This window comes from Protopterus annectens, chromosome 1.part0 (assembly GCF_019279795.1).
Source record: "Protopterus annectens isolate FY-2018-M chromosome 1.part0, PAN1.0, whole genome shotgun sequence".
Taxonomy (NCBI): Eukaryota; Metazoa; Chordata; order Ceratodontiformes; family Protopteridae; genus Protopterus; species Protopterus annectens.
In genome coordinates this window covers 1,057,528,938-1,057,544,835 of record NC_056725.1, presented here as the reverse complement: position 1 = coordinate 1,057,544,835, position 15,898 = coordinate 1,057,528,938, and the positions used below count along the sequence as shown (strand labels likewise).

Sequence of the window (15,898 nt, the reverse complement as noted above, 5' to 3'; positions counted from 1 at the left end):
GGGAGTCCCCATGGCTACGCCAACCTTCTGTAAATAAAACTGTTCTTGGAATGTAACAATGTTATTTTCCAAGATAATTTCTAGTAAACTGCAAATCAATTGAATTTTGGTATTATTAAAACACTTGTTAACTGTCAGAAACTCTCTTGTCATTTCAATGCCCCATGTATTGGGTATGCTGGTGAATAGTGATTCTATATCCATGGTAACCAAGACAAAATCTAAATCCGTATCAATACTATTCATTCTGTTATGTAGCCTTGTTAAGAACATCTTGGTATCCCTTAGTATAGTATGACAATTCTCTAAAAGGCCATGTAGGCTGCCTTCAACATATATAGAAAGGGGTTCAGTGCACCAGCCAGCCCCTGAGACTATGGGCCGCATTGGTGGTGTGTAAAGATCTTTATGGACCTTAGGTAGACCATAAATACTAGGGACAACAGGTTTAGTAATATTAAAATATTTAAAAGGTGGTTCATCAATTAAACCAGTAATAAGTAGATCAAAAAGGAAAAACAAAACTTTATCAATAATTGCATTTACAGCAGGTTTAGAAATGAACTGGTATGTATCAGTGTTTAATAAAAGTTTTTCCATTTGTTGACCGTATAGTTCTTTATCTAAGAGAACTATACCACCACCCTTATCTGCTTGTTTAATAACCAGCGAGTGTAAATTCCTTAATTCTTTCAGACCTCTCTGCTCTTCTGAAGTCAAATTACAAAAAGAGTAATCATTGCTATCAGATACACTTATTTCTCTGAATGTAGTTTCACATATATCAATAAATCTTTGAACCCCAGGTGGAGTAATTGGTATAAATGTACTAGGTTGTTTGTAAATATTTTGCACATTGTCTGTATTTACTGGAAACATACATTTCAAAGATAAATTTCTCCCTAGTAGCCTTAGATCTTTCAACATTTCAGTTATATCTGCCTTCCTCGCAGGTACAAATGATAACCCTTTATTTAGTACATTAAGTTGTTCAGGATTAAGTTCAAAAGAGGAGATATTAATAACCAGACCTGTAGTTATATGCATCTCCTCTTGTGTAGTTGAACTGTTCCTTCCATCTGGTTGGTCCTGGATATGTGTCCATTGTGCGGAAGACTCTTCGTTCGAGTTCTGAAAGGAAGTGCTGCCTTTAGAGTGAAGTCGCCCTTCTTGGTGGTGTCTAAAAAAATGCTTGCGTCGTTTCTGCTCTCCTTTAGATTAGAATCCACAGTTGCAGAGTTATTAGAAATGTGCGATGTTGCAGATGGTGTCGGTAGAGGTATATTCTTTGTTTTATGTCCCGTTTTTTCTTTAACGTTGTTAGAGATCTTGCTATCATTTGATACAATAGCTACATCCTGTTGAACGCTATCAATGCATGCAGCATTTGAAAGTACTCTTGCTGTAGCTGCCAGATCAGTAGAGGGACCGGAAATAGTACCGGAAGTAGCAGCTCTAGTTGTGCGCTCATTTAAAGCGATGCTGTGAGCGCTATTTGGCATAAGGTTCCCTTGAGTTGTTCTATGCATGGTTTCTCTGGGCCATGAGAAAATGTTATTATTAGCAAAGTCACGTTTATCTCTGTTTAATTTAGATAGTTTAGTTGTTTGCAGCTTTTTTTCATAAGCGATTATACTATCTTGCAACTGGCTCATCTTATTGATGGTAATATCTGGTGAGAAACTCAGTAATATTGGACTCTAAAGCTATGATTTCTGCTTTCAGCTCAAGTTCAATTGGTGAAAAAAATTCCAATAAAAGTTCCATGTATTTGGAGCTAAACTGTAAGTTAAGCTCTTGCCATTTACGTAGTAAGACAGGATAGGTTTCTCCATAAGTAAGCATGTTGAGTATTCTGAGACCACGAGGGATAATCTTGGCTTCCAGTGAAGCTTGTAAGTGCAGGCGCTGCCATTATAGCCTCTTGTATTTATACATTAAGTTTTCCAAATTTTTATATTGCTCAAGAAACTCAGGTATGCATTGAGTAGTTGAAGTATCATTGAAACCATCACATAAGTCCATATTCAAAAGTGGGTTTACTGGAATATCCAGAATTCGTAAAAGACAATGGTGATATCCATCCATAGTCACTTCAGTAGAGGAATCCTCCATAAACACGTGTGCCCTTTAGCCGAATAAAAACAAAATAGAAACAAAAAAGAAACGGCTGCGGGTAAAACCAAGGTGCAAAAAAAATAAGTAAAAATATAAACACAATGCACCAAGGTAACACACAATAACATACTCCATGCTTTAGCTTTAGGAACAATAGGTCACTTAAACAGTATCTTTGCAACAGTGAACCACACAACACTACATGCATTTCCACCCATCACGACACTTTTCCATGTAGATCATGTAGTGCATGCCCATATATACAGTAAAACATATATATTCATCCAACCAGACATTTTAAACTACATTCCAACACTTATTCAGATTGCAAGACTACTGACGTCATTTACTTTTGTTTTTGCCAGCAATGTCCTGCCTTCTACGTTGGCAAAACTTTCTAGGTTTTTCAAAGACAGAATTTTAGAACATATCCGTGACATTAGGAATAATAAGCAAACAAATGCACTTGCTAATCATGTTATGTGCACAGATTCTTCTCATTCCTTCAAATTCTTTGTCTTGCAACACATATATAGAAATCTGAGAGGTGGAGATATAGAAAATGTTACAGAGAGCCATGAACAGAAATGAATACTGAAACTTAATGCAGAAAGATACCCAGGCCTCAATGGTGCCACCTCTTTGATTCCATTCTTGAAAGCTAGACGCCTTAAACATTGGCAATTTTTATTGTTCAGTTTTGTTTTTATTGTTACCTTTATTATATTACATTTTATGTATATGCAAATGTATTTTATGCAGTATTTATTCAGCATTTTATATTTTATATCTTATTCATACCATTACTATGCTCATGTTGTAACTGTCTCTTTAAATAACTTTTGGTGTATGACATCATTAATTGATGAGATAATTATTTTTGTACCTATTTAAGCAGTGCTATTAACTTGATCTTTGTCTGATGAAGCAACTATTGTTGCGAAAGCACTCACCTCTGTCTTTTACTTTTTGTTTTCATTAAACGTTATTGTGTTACCTTGGTGCATTATGTTTATATTTTTACTTATTTTATTTGCACCTTGGTTTTACCCGCAGCCGTTTCTTTTTTGTTTCTATTTTGTTTTTATTCGGCTAAAGGGCACACGTGTTTATGGAGGATTCCTCTACTGAAGTGACTACGGATGGATATCACCATTGTCTTTTACGAATTCTGGATATTCCAGTAAACCCACTTTTGAATATGGACTTATGTGATGGTTTCAATGATACTTCAACTACTCAATGCATACCTGAGTTTCTTGAGCAATATAAAAATTTGGAAAACTTAATGTATAAATACAAGAGGCTATAATGGCAGCGCCTGCACTTACAAGCTTCACTGGAAGCCAAGATTATCCCTCGTGGTCTCAGAATACTCAACATGCTTACTTATGGAGAAACCTATCCTGTCTTACTACGTAAATGGCAAGAGCTTAACTTACAGTTTAGCTCCAAATACATGGAACTTTTATTGGAATTTTTTTCACCAATTGAACTTGAGCTGAAAGCAGAAATCATTGCTTTAGAGTCCAATATTACTGAGTTTCTCACCAGATATTACCATCAATAAGATGAGCCAGTTGCAAGATAGTATAATCGCTTATGAAAAAAAGCTGCAAACAACTAAACTATCTAAATTAAACAGAGATAAACGTGACTTTGCTAATAATAACGTTTTCTCATGGCCCAGAGAAACCATGCATAGAACAACTCAAGGGAACCTTATGCCAAATAGCGCTCACAGCATTGCTTTAAATGAGCGCACAACTAGAGCTGCTACTTCCGGTACTATTTCCGGTTCCTCTACTGATCTGGCAGCTACAGCGAGAGTACTTTCAAATGCTGCATGCATTGATAGCGTTCAACAGGATGTAGTTATTGTATCAAATGATAACAAGATCTCTAACAACGTTAAAGAAAAAACGGGACATAAAATGAAGAATATACCTCTACCGACACCATCTGCAGCATCGCACATTTCTAATAACTCTGCAACTGTGGATTCTAATCTAAAGGAGATCAGAAACGACGCAAGCGTTTTTTTAGACACCACCAAGAAGGGTGACTTCATTCTAAAGGCAGCACTTCCTTTCAGAACTCGAACGAAGAGTCTTCCGCACAATGGACACATATCCAGGACCAACCAGATGGAAGGAACAGTTCAACTACACAAGAATAGACGCATATAACTACAGGTCTGGTTATTAATATCTCCTCTTTTGAACTTAATCCTGAACAACTTAATGTACTAAATAAAGGGTTATCATTTGTACCTGCGAGGAAGGCAGATATAACTGAAATGTTGAAAGATCTAAGGCTACTAGGGAGAAATTTATCTTTGAAATGTATGTTTCCAGTAAATACAGACAATGTGCAAAATATTTACAAACAACCTAGTACATTTATACCAATTACTCCACCTGGGGTTCAAAGATTTATTGATATATGTGAAACTACATTCAGAGAAATAAGTGTATCTGATAGCAATGATTACTCTTTTTGTAATTTGACTTCAGAAGAGCAGAGAGGTCTGAAAGAATTAAGGAATTTACACTCTCTGGTTATTAAACAAGCAGATAAGGGTGGTGGTATAGTTCTCTTAGATAAAGAACTATACGTACAACAAATAGAAAAACTTTTATTAAACACTGATACATACCAGTACATTTCTAAACCTGCTGTAAATGCAATTATTGATAAAGTTTTGTTTTTCCTTTTTGATCTACTTATTACTGGTTTAATTGATGAACCACCTTTTAAATATTTTAATATTACTAAACCTGTTGTCCCTAGTATGTATGGTCTACCTAAGGTCCATAAAGATCTTTACACACCACCAATGCGGCCCATAGTCTCAGGGGCTGGCTGGTGCACTGAACCCCTTTCTATATATGTTGAAGGCAGCCTACATGGCCTTTTAGAGAATTCTCATACTATACTAAGGGATACCAAGATGTTCTTAACAAGGTTTCATAACAGAATGGATAGTATTGATACGGATTTAAATTTTGTTTTGGTTACCATGGATATAGAATCACTATTCACCAGCATACCCAATTCATGGGGCATTGAAATGACAAGAGAGTTTCTGCCAGTTAACAAGTGTTTTAATAATACCAAAATTCAATTGATTTGCAGTTTACTAGAAATTATCTTGGAAAATAACATTGTTAAGTTCCAAGAACAGTTTTATTTACAGAAGGATGGCGTAGCCATGGGGACTCCCTGTGCCAACAGCTACGCCAACCTTGCCTTGGTTTGCTGGGAAGAAGTTAACATTCTATCTGACAAGAATCCTTTCTTAGGACAAGTACTATGGTATGTACGTTTTGTAGACGATGTCTTCATGTTGTGGAAAGGTAATGGTTCGGACTTCACCTCATTTTTACAATACCTACACTCCACCACTGATTTTCTGAGATTTTCTCACCAGATCTCTGCCACTGACATCAACTTTCTTGATGTACACATTACTAGGTCTAGTTTAAATCAGTTAAATAGTACTATTTATTTTAAACCGACCAGAAAGAATACACTTTTACATAAATCCAGCATGCACCCTAGACATATACCTAAGAATGTACTTAAAGGCCAAGTCTTTAGGACCTTAAGACTACATAAAACCTCAGCTTTGGCCGGCTAAGAACTTGCTGTATTCAACTGGACGTATAAGAGAATTTAAGTACCTTTATCTGCACTTTTTTTTCAAAAATACAGTATTTAAATTGATTTTAACTGTGTGTTGCAGGAATATTAACTGAACTGGAAGTTAGTCAGTGTTTGCTGAATTTTGTTATTTGCTAGTAATTACAGGAGTGGGGGTAGCCACATTCTTTGATTTCCTGTCCTTGCCTATTTAAGTGGTACAGTGTGAAATATTTTCTGCTTAAAAACCTCAGCTTTGGCCGGCTAAGAACTTGCTGTATTCAACTTGACGTATAAGAGAATTTAATTACCTTTATCTGCACTTTTTTTTTCAAAAAAATACAGTATTTAAATTGATTTTAACTGTGTGTTGCAGGAATATTAACTGAACTGGAAGTTTTGAGACTGCTCTTCAGTTAGTCTCACCCACCCTCCCTGTTTTTGTTTTGGTGTTAATCTTAGTGGCCTTGAAACTGCCCGCCCCTCTTGTAAATTTGTGTTTGGATACTCCTTCTGGGCCCATCTCATTTGCTCACTCAACTGAGTGCAGTGAGATCATATTCTGATTTCAGGCACTCCTACTGTGTACAAAGAGAGCATCTGGGAAACAGAAAAAAAAATTAAGCTTGTTTCCTGCCTTTCCTGTTAAGTGGTATAGACTATTTGTAGGCTTCTGAGCCCCCAAGCCCTTCTGTGTTGGAGGGAAGCCTTCTTGCGTAGTTTTTTTTTTCTTAAAACTAGACAGTTTTCTAGTTTCAGCACTCAAATCTGTTTCTTTGATCTCAGCACTTGTTCAGGAAAAAAAAAAAAATTCATCTGCTTTTACTGTACTTGTGTTTCTACCTACTTTATTTTACTTTTGCATCATCTTAAAAGTACTTAATTGTATTTATTACTGCTTGGTGTAACTCATTCTAAGCCTTTTGGTTTAAACACTTGGGCTTCGGACCAGTTGTTTTGCACTGAGAGGGTTTGTGGTCTGCACTTTAGTGGCAGAACAGGTAGCTTACATCCTTCTAGGTTGGGAACTGCTGATTGAGGGCTCAGTGTCTGTTATTCTTAAAGTGTATTAGTTCTGGTTTAGGCACTTGGGCTTCAGGCCAGTTATTTTACATTAAGAAGGTTCGTGGTCTGCACTCTTGTGGGAGAAGAGGCTGGACTCTGCCCTTCTGAGCTGGGAATTTCTGGTTAAAGGTTTATAGTGCCTGAATATTTGAACTGTATCTTACTGAAATTGGTGCACCTTGTTTGCTGTAGCATAGACTAGATCCAGGCCTGCTGAATCTAGCTTTGTTTATATGCTTGTTGTTTGTTTGCTTGTTATTTCCCTGGAACGCTAATTCCACCTAATACGCGGCTTCTCAGCGCTTCTGTGGATCACTAGTGATATCTGCATTGCTTACTGTACTTATTTCCTTGTTTCACTTGAAAGAAAGTTACTGTTTGTCGTTTTTGCATTTAAGTTACCTGTAACACACTGCACTTAAGTTACCTGGCACTTGCGCGCTAAAGCAATTATATAAGTCAGCACTAAAAATTAAAAGCACTACACCCTCACTCCCCACAGGCCCTTGTTTTCAATTATTAAGGAATTCCCAATATTATTCTAGCATGTCCAAAGGTCAGTTGTCAATCTCCTCTCCGGTCCAGCTGGTGAATCTGGGAATCTTGAGGCAATGTTACAACTGCCTCATGTACACAGACAACCCTCTCCTCCTCCCAACAAATTCCAACACATGTGAGAGATGCAACCATATAGCCAAACTGGAGGCTAAGCTCTCTCAACTCAGTACTGGCATAACCAGTCAGGAGGAGAAGGAAACCACACTCACTACAATTCCAGTCTCACATAGGCCTACCACGACAGCAAACCAAACACATAATCACACAATAACATACTGGAGGCTCTAAATAAAGATCTGCCTAAGCAACAGAGACCTCCAAAGCAGACACCCAAGCAACCGCTACCCCAAAACAAAACACGTGCAACACATATCTCACAAAGCCAGTGTGCCGAACAGTCACAGCTCTTAAGGCTAAACAACACACCTGATACACTTGTAATAGGTGACTCTATCATCAGGCACACTGACGTCCCGCTCACCAGGCTGAACAAGGAGAGGGTCACGGTGAGCAGCCTGTCGGGTGCTAGGATCCACCACATAACACAAGCACTCAGGTCACTCCAAGGCAAGTACAAATATGACTCAGTCATTGTCCATGCTGGTGTGAATGACCTGAGACGTACCTCCCTGGACTACATGAAAAGAGACATAAAGGAGCTCTCTGAGCATGTAGCCCAGGCCGGTATGACCCTGACCTTGAGTAGCATCTTACCCTCACCAAGAATGATGCCACAATATGAAGACAAGATGATCAATTTCAACAATTGGCTTAAGTACTGGTGTCATTCAAAGGGGATCCAATGCCTGTCAGCTTGGGATGATATGCTCGACAAGCCACGATGCTTCGCTAGGGACGGCTTGCACCTGTCACCCCTGGGCTTTCGGATATTGGCAAAGGCTCTTGCTACCCCAATAGTGCCTTTTTTAGGCAAGGCTCAAAAGACAAACCCACCTCCATAAGTATCACAAGGGATAAGAAACTAAGAGTAATGCTACTCAACGCCAGAAGTCTAACCGTCAAGATGCACGCACTCGAAACTCTCCTTAGCATGGAGAACATCGATATCTGTGCAGTAACAGAAACCTGGTTCAGGGCTCCCGAGAGCACCCCAGCACTACCAGGTTATACCTCATACCATGCTTTTGGCCACCAAAACTTGGACCGAACCACAAAAGGAGGGGAGTATCGATATTCATCAAAGATACCCACACCAACAGGTTGGTGGCAAACACGAAGCATCAGAGACTATCCATGTGCAACTAACAGTGGGTAAAACTGCCTTCCAGTTAATAGCCTGCTACAGACCACCCTCCCAAACCCAGGAACCCCACTCGGCCTTTCTGAGAACACTGGAAAATATGAAGGTCTCTCCAAACACCATTATATTGGGCGACTTCAACTACCCAAACATAGACTGGGAGCATTACTCTAGCTCCAACACCCTAGCCCAAAGGTTCCTAGAATTTATAAACTCAAATGCTATGGAACAACTTGTTACCACTCCCACAAGAGGGGAAAACATACTGGACCTGATCATCACCAACATGGGGACTCTATGCTCCAGATCAAAAGTGTATCCCTCACTGGTAAGATCAGACCATAAACTAATCTCACTGGATATTCACATCCCGACCCCACCCCCTGCCCAGAAAACCACAGTGAAAAACTTAAAATTTCACACTCCTCAAAACCGAGGTGGAATCCTTCAAAGCCCCGGCCTCTGGAAAATACGCCCCAGACCGCAGAATCCTTTATAAATGCATTCTATGAACACCTTCAGGAATGCATGGCTCATGCGATCCCAAATAAAACCAAGACCCAATCCTCCAAAGGCAGACGTCCTGTCTGGTGGACCCCAGCCATAAACAAACTATACAATAGGAGGAGGAAGCTACTAAATGATAGAGCAAAATCTCAAAAGGGAAGGCATCACTGATCAGTATTAGCAAAAGACTACGGGCACTCATAAAATTGTCTAAGGCCAGCTTCGAGAGAAAAATTGCACAGGACACTAAGGATAATCACAAGGCTTTCTTTAGTTATGTTAAGAACCTGGGTGGTAATTCCCAGATATGCTCAGAATTAGTCCAAAATGACAAAAATACACTGAACCCACAGACATTGCCAACATCCTAGCTGACAGGTTCAGCGCAAACTTCTCCCTCCCCACCAAAAGGGCAAATATCTATCCCAGCAGAGTGCTGCCCCCCTGACATCTCAGATGCTCAGGTAAGAGCCGCCCTCTCCAAAGCAAAAAACACAGCATCAATGGGACCACACGGTGTCCCGGGCTGCGTCCTACATGAACTCCAAGAAGAGCTAAACCCAAACATAAAACTACTGTTCAATCTCAGCCTTACTACAGGATATGTGCCCAGAGAGTGGTGTACAGCAACAGTGGTCCCTCTCCATAAAGGTGGTGCCTCAACGGATCCTGGAAACTATCGCCCCATAAGCCTGACTAGCTTGGTCTGCAAAGCTATGGAAAGGATCATCATGGACCTCGTAAATAAAGATATTGGGGACCTACAGACACTGGATCCTACCCAGTTCGGCTTTGTTAAGGGCAGATCCTGCCTCTTAAACCTGGTTGATTTCTTTGAAACAGTCACCAAGGCCATTGACGAGGGGAAGGTGGTCCACACAGCCTACCTGGACCTCACAAAAGCCTTTGATACAATACCCCACTCAGGCGTTATAGATAAGCTCACCAGCTTAATATAAACCCCTATGTCACTAGATGGATTGCAAACTGGCTCAAGGACAGAACCCACATGGTTAGAATTGCTGGAGCCATGTCAGACTCCAAACCAGTTACAAGTGGTGTCCCACAAGGCTCAGTCCTGGGACCTCTCTTGTTCGGTATATATTTCTCGGAGGTACAGGCCAACACGGAAGGACTGTGGCTGACCAAGTTCGCAGATGACTGCAAACTGGGCGCCATAATCGACTCTCCACCCGACACAAGCATCCTCCAAAAGAGCCTCATAGAAACAGACAACTGGTGCCAGAGCCATGGCCTCAAGCTAAATGCCAAAAAGTGTATAGTCATCCCCTTTGGCAAAAACAAAGTGCCCACAAATTACCACATAGGTGGTAATCCATTAAGTACAGAAGAAGTAATTAGGGACCTGGGGACCCAAGTTGATAGCAATCTCTCATTTGACAACCACGTGGCCAAAGTGGTTAGAAAAACATTTTATATAGCCCACCTAATCATGAAGGGATTCACATCTAGATCAGGGGAGGTCATCGTGCCTCTTTACTCATCCCTCATCAGGCCCATAATTGAGTACAATGCCCCTTTTGGGATATACCTTACCAGACACCTACAGCAACTAGAAAGACCCCAAAAGTACCTCACCAAGAGGATCAAAGGGCTCAAACAGATGCCATATGCTGCCCGGTTAAAGAAACTCCAGCTCTACTCAGTGGCATACCGCCTGTTCAGAGGCGATCTGTGCCTGACGTATAAAGCCATGTCCAACCCGGAACTAATGGACATGCTGAACCTCAGAAAATCCAAATCCCATCGAGCTACGTGCTCGAGAGACTTGAACCTCAGCACTGAAATAAATAGGACATGCTGGAGGGACAGATTCATAACCCAGAGGCTCCCTTCACTCTGGAATAAAATCCCAGTCCAGGTTAGGCAGAGTCCCTCATTGACTCTCTTCAAGAGGAATCTTGATGAGTGGATGGGAGATCATAGGTTTACCCCGGGTATCACTCCTGTGTCACTGTTAGACAGAGGCGCAGTATACTAACCTCGAAAAAGGGCATAGCAAAATAAATTTAAAATGGGTGGCAAATGCCAAACACATTCTGGCTAGGCTTATAAATGCCCTAGGGCAGATAGCCTAGTATGAACCTATGATAAAGATGAGGATGCAGAGATTGCACTTAACAGGTTAAAATCTGATTTTCTGGAAAGGGGTTACCATGATACTGACATTGATAAGACTATTTCCAATGCTTGGCAAATGAGACATACCAGATGTAGACCATACTTTCAATCTACTAGGAATGATTCTGCTGATAACAATGTCGTTCCGACTAGTAATGATTTTAGAGTTGTGTTCCAATTTGCTAGTAACATTAACCAATACACTGATGTTATTAGGAGACATTGGCATCTATTACAAGAGGTCCCTAACCTTAATGCCACAATTGCCAATACTCCATGCTTTAGCTTTAGGAACAATAGGTCACTTAAACAGTATCATTGCAACAGTGAACCACGCAGCACTACATGCATTTCCACCCGTCACGGCACTTTTCCATGTAGATCATGTAGTGCATGCCCATATATCTACAGTAAAAACATATATATTCATCCAACCAGACATTTTAAACTACATTCAAACTCTTATTCAGATTGCAAGACTACTGATGTCCTTTACTTTTGTTTTTGCCAGCAATGTCCTGCCTTCTACGTTGGCAAAACTAATAGGCTTTTTAAAGACAGAATTTTAGGACATATCCGTGACATTAGGAATAATAAGCAAACAAATGCACTTGCTAATCATGTTATGTGCACAGATTCTTCTCATGCCTTCAAATTCTTTGTCTTGCAACACATATATAGAAATCTGAGAGGTGGAGATATAGAAAATGTTACAGAGCGCCATGAACAGAAATGGATACAGAAACTTAATGCAGAAAGATACCCAGGCCTCAATGGTGCCACCTCTTTGATTCCATTCTTGAAAGCTAGACGCCTTAAACATTGACAATTTTTATTGTTCATTTTTATTTTTATTGTTACCTTTATTATATTACATTTTATGTATATGCAAATATATTTTATGCAGTATTTATTCAGCATTTTATATTTTATATCTTATTCATACCATTACTATGCTCATGTTGTACCTGTCTCTTTAAATAACTTTTGGTGTATGACATCATTAATTGATGAGATAATTGTTTTTTTACATATTTAAGCAGTGCTATTCACTTGAGCTTTGTCTGATGAAGCAACTATTGTTGCGAAAGCTCTCACCTCTGTCTTTTACTTTTTGTTTTCATTAAACGTTATTGCGTGTTACCTTGGTGCATTGTGTTTATATTTTTACTTTTTTTGCACCTTGGTTTTACCCGCAGTCGTTTCTTTTTTGTTTCTACATCCAGTATGTAATCTGATCGCCTGCACTGTTACATAAAGACTTGGAATATAAGAAAGGGGCAATAGGCAACTGTTCTGCATTTGTGAATATGCAGCATGCACAGACCAGGAGATGCATAATGCACTAGCCAGTCTCTAGTGTCATGATTAATCATTACTGGTAAAGTGATGATACATGTAACAGTAACTCAGTTTCATGAACTTGCGTGCAAGGATTTGAATTTTAAAAGTAGTGTTTGCTTCTGAACTGAGTGTCTCCTTTCAGTACTGCACAGCATCACATCTGCATGGGTTTTTGCTGGGTCTTTGGTTTCCTCCCTCATCCCAAGGACATATGGTTGGATGAACTGGCAGTGCTCAGATTGCTTTGTACAGTCTATAGCCAAGTGACAGAATTTCCCACAGTGGACTGGTTTATGTTCATTGCTTGCTGGGATAAGGTTGAAGTCCTTTCAGCCCTAAACTGGATAAAACAAGTGCTGGAAATGGATGGATGGTGGATAACTAAATTTTAGTGCATTTTTCCCTCAACAACACAAGTATGCTTCTGAGAAAAAGATGATTTCCTTTATCCATGGCAAATGGTCTTAGTAAGCAGAGGCTTAGATTAATGTATTCTGTTAATGTTCCATTCCAGAAGTGGGTACTATACTGTAACCACTTGATATATAAAGATTTGCTAATTTTCAAAATTAAAAGAAAAATGCATGTATATTTTATATATATATATATGGATATATATATATATATATATATATATATATATATATATATATATATATATGTATATATCTTACGTCTTTCACAAAGTATGTACCAAAAGAATATGGCCAGAATATCTGATGTAATGAATCTTTCTTTTCATGTCTGCACTGTCAACATGTAGAGAAATTCACCAGTTGTCTTGCACATATTCAGATGAGACTTGTCAACTTAGAACATATATTTGTGTCATTGCAAGGTCAGGTGAAAGGTTTGTTTTCAATCTGGCAAAGTTAAAGCTGGATTTACATTTTGTACTTGTGTTTGTCAATGTAATGAACCATATTAAACCAAAATTTATTGTTAATATACAATAATAATAACAAATCCATTCCTAGTAAAATCTATAAATACGTAACATACAAATTAATAATGCAGACAAGTAAAAGATACATATAATATGAATAATTATACAATGACTGGCCCTAAACATTTAAAAATGAGCATGCTGATTGGCCAGCCCAACCAGCATCCCCATTGTAAATCCTAAAATATACTAACGTTAAAAGGTTCGGTCGCCCAGACTTTTTCCATTAGTATATCCCCTGAATTTTTTTTTTCTTGTCCAGAGATAGCAACAGAGAAAGGAAGATCTCCGTTGCTTTAATCTTGCTCTGTTAAATGAGTTTAACATAGCGAGATAGCTTAAAAAAAGCAATGGAGATCTTGCTTTCTCCGTTGCTATTTCTGCACAGCATTTATGTACTGTGTAAGCGTGGGAACATGACCTTTACACATGCGTAGTACATCAGAAATGCCCCAGGATACTTGCGGAAGGATAGCACGGAGTCATTATGCAATGACATTATTTAAGAAAAGTAAGTATTTTTTTTCATAAATAATGTCATTGTATAATAGCAATAACCCATAGCTGGGTGTGGGCAATTCTGGATTTACCCACGGTTGCCTTTGTTTGGTCACTCGGGCTTCGCCCTCATGACCAAACCACACCATCCGTGGGTAAATCCAGCATTACCCACACCCATCCGTGGGTTATTGCTTAAATAACTATGCAGATGACTACTTATAAATAGCTACTATATAAATTGCTATTAGCTATATATTAACTATATATGAATAACTGTATGATTAACTATGACTATGAACTATAAAATTCATTGTTATATAAATGAGTAATATATTTTAATGGCAATTCATATGTTATATGCGCTTTCATATTGAGAAGACTCATATTAGAAATAATATCATTAAGACCAGGAGGCTGTGTGACATTAAGAAATATCTGCCACCATAATTCGTATTGCTCAAGGATAAAAGTCCATTATCCACCTCTAAGAGGTACATCAACTCTTTCCAGGACCGTAAACTTAAAACTATGCTCAGCATATATAACAATATGCTTGTAAAGTGCATCAGTGGACTTAGCAGTCCTAATATTATATAAATGCTCATATGTGCACTGTTTGTGTTTCTGTTCCATTTTTCCTATGTAACAGACAAGGCATTGAGAACACAGAGCAGCATACACCAGTCCTTTTGACTGATAATTGTAGTGCCCATTAAATTGTATCTGTTTATTATTGATACAGACCTCTTCACCACATAGTATAAACTGACACTATGGGGAAACCCCACATTTTGACATCTTGCCTGAAATTAATTTTTGGGCTCTGGATATATTATCACATATGTTTTTGAAATTGGTACCTCATTTAAAAAATAATTTTAGGGCGAGCTACTAATACTTCATATGTTTCTCTGTTGTTACTGATCAGTTGCCAGTTTTTATTCACAATATTTAAAATATTATTGCTGCTGGAACTATAGCTTAAAACTTGTCTGCATTATTAATTTGTATGTTATGTATTTATAAATATTGCTAGGAATGTATTTATTATTATTTATTAACAATATGATTCTGCTTTTGTATGGATCTTCACAGCTATGATATTAGTAGTTATTCAGTACTGTGTGTTATTTTTATATTTATATTTATTTATACTTATACTATTTTATATATATAATTTTTCATATATATAATTTTTCTAGTGCTCAGTAGTATTTTAATTTTTAATAGCTTCTTTAACAGGTATAAGACAGGCTGCCTTTTACATTTCTTTAACGGCAACAATGTTTCTTTAAGTGCTCTTGCAGTATTCTTTTGGCTCAAAATTCAAACTGTGGTCACGTGATAGATTTATTCATGTTGTCATATCGTGACTACACATTATAAGATTCACTCATTCTCCAGTGTCAGAGCAAGATTTGCTAGGTTTAGCTGCCAGGGGCTTCTAGACCCTAACCCTTTTTCTCCTTCCCTGGCTGTCTGGGCTTTGACAATCTTCCCATATAGTTTTATGCTACTGCAACAGTGATCTAATGATAGACATAGTTCTGAAGTGTAAGTAAACCTACCATAACAATAGATGATAAAATAGATCACATCTGCAGTACTAATATCCTCCCACCTCACCCCCACCCCCTTCTCATTTTATTAATTTACTGCTCCTTACTAGATCTGAATTTTTTTGCCATCTTTTTCTTATCCAGGTGAGCTTTCCTGTATCCCTGCCCTCTTTCTCCTAGCAGATACATTTCCAAGTTTGCACCTTGGTATTGATACTTCTATTGCAAGCTTCCTTTTTGGTAAGTCAAGAA

General features: G+C 38.4%; 1 protein-coding gene across 1 annotated transcript in view; it reads left to right on the top strand.

Moving 5' to 3' along the window:
- Positions 1–15,898, top strand: part of LOC122799665 — a 1,990,791-nt gene that overhangs the window by 474,131 nt on the left and 1,500,762 nt on the right. The gene's annotated exons all lie outside the window — the stretch shown is intronic.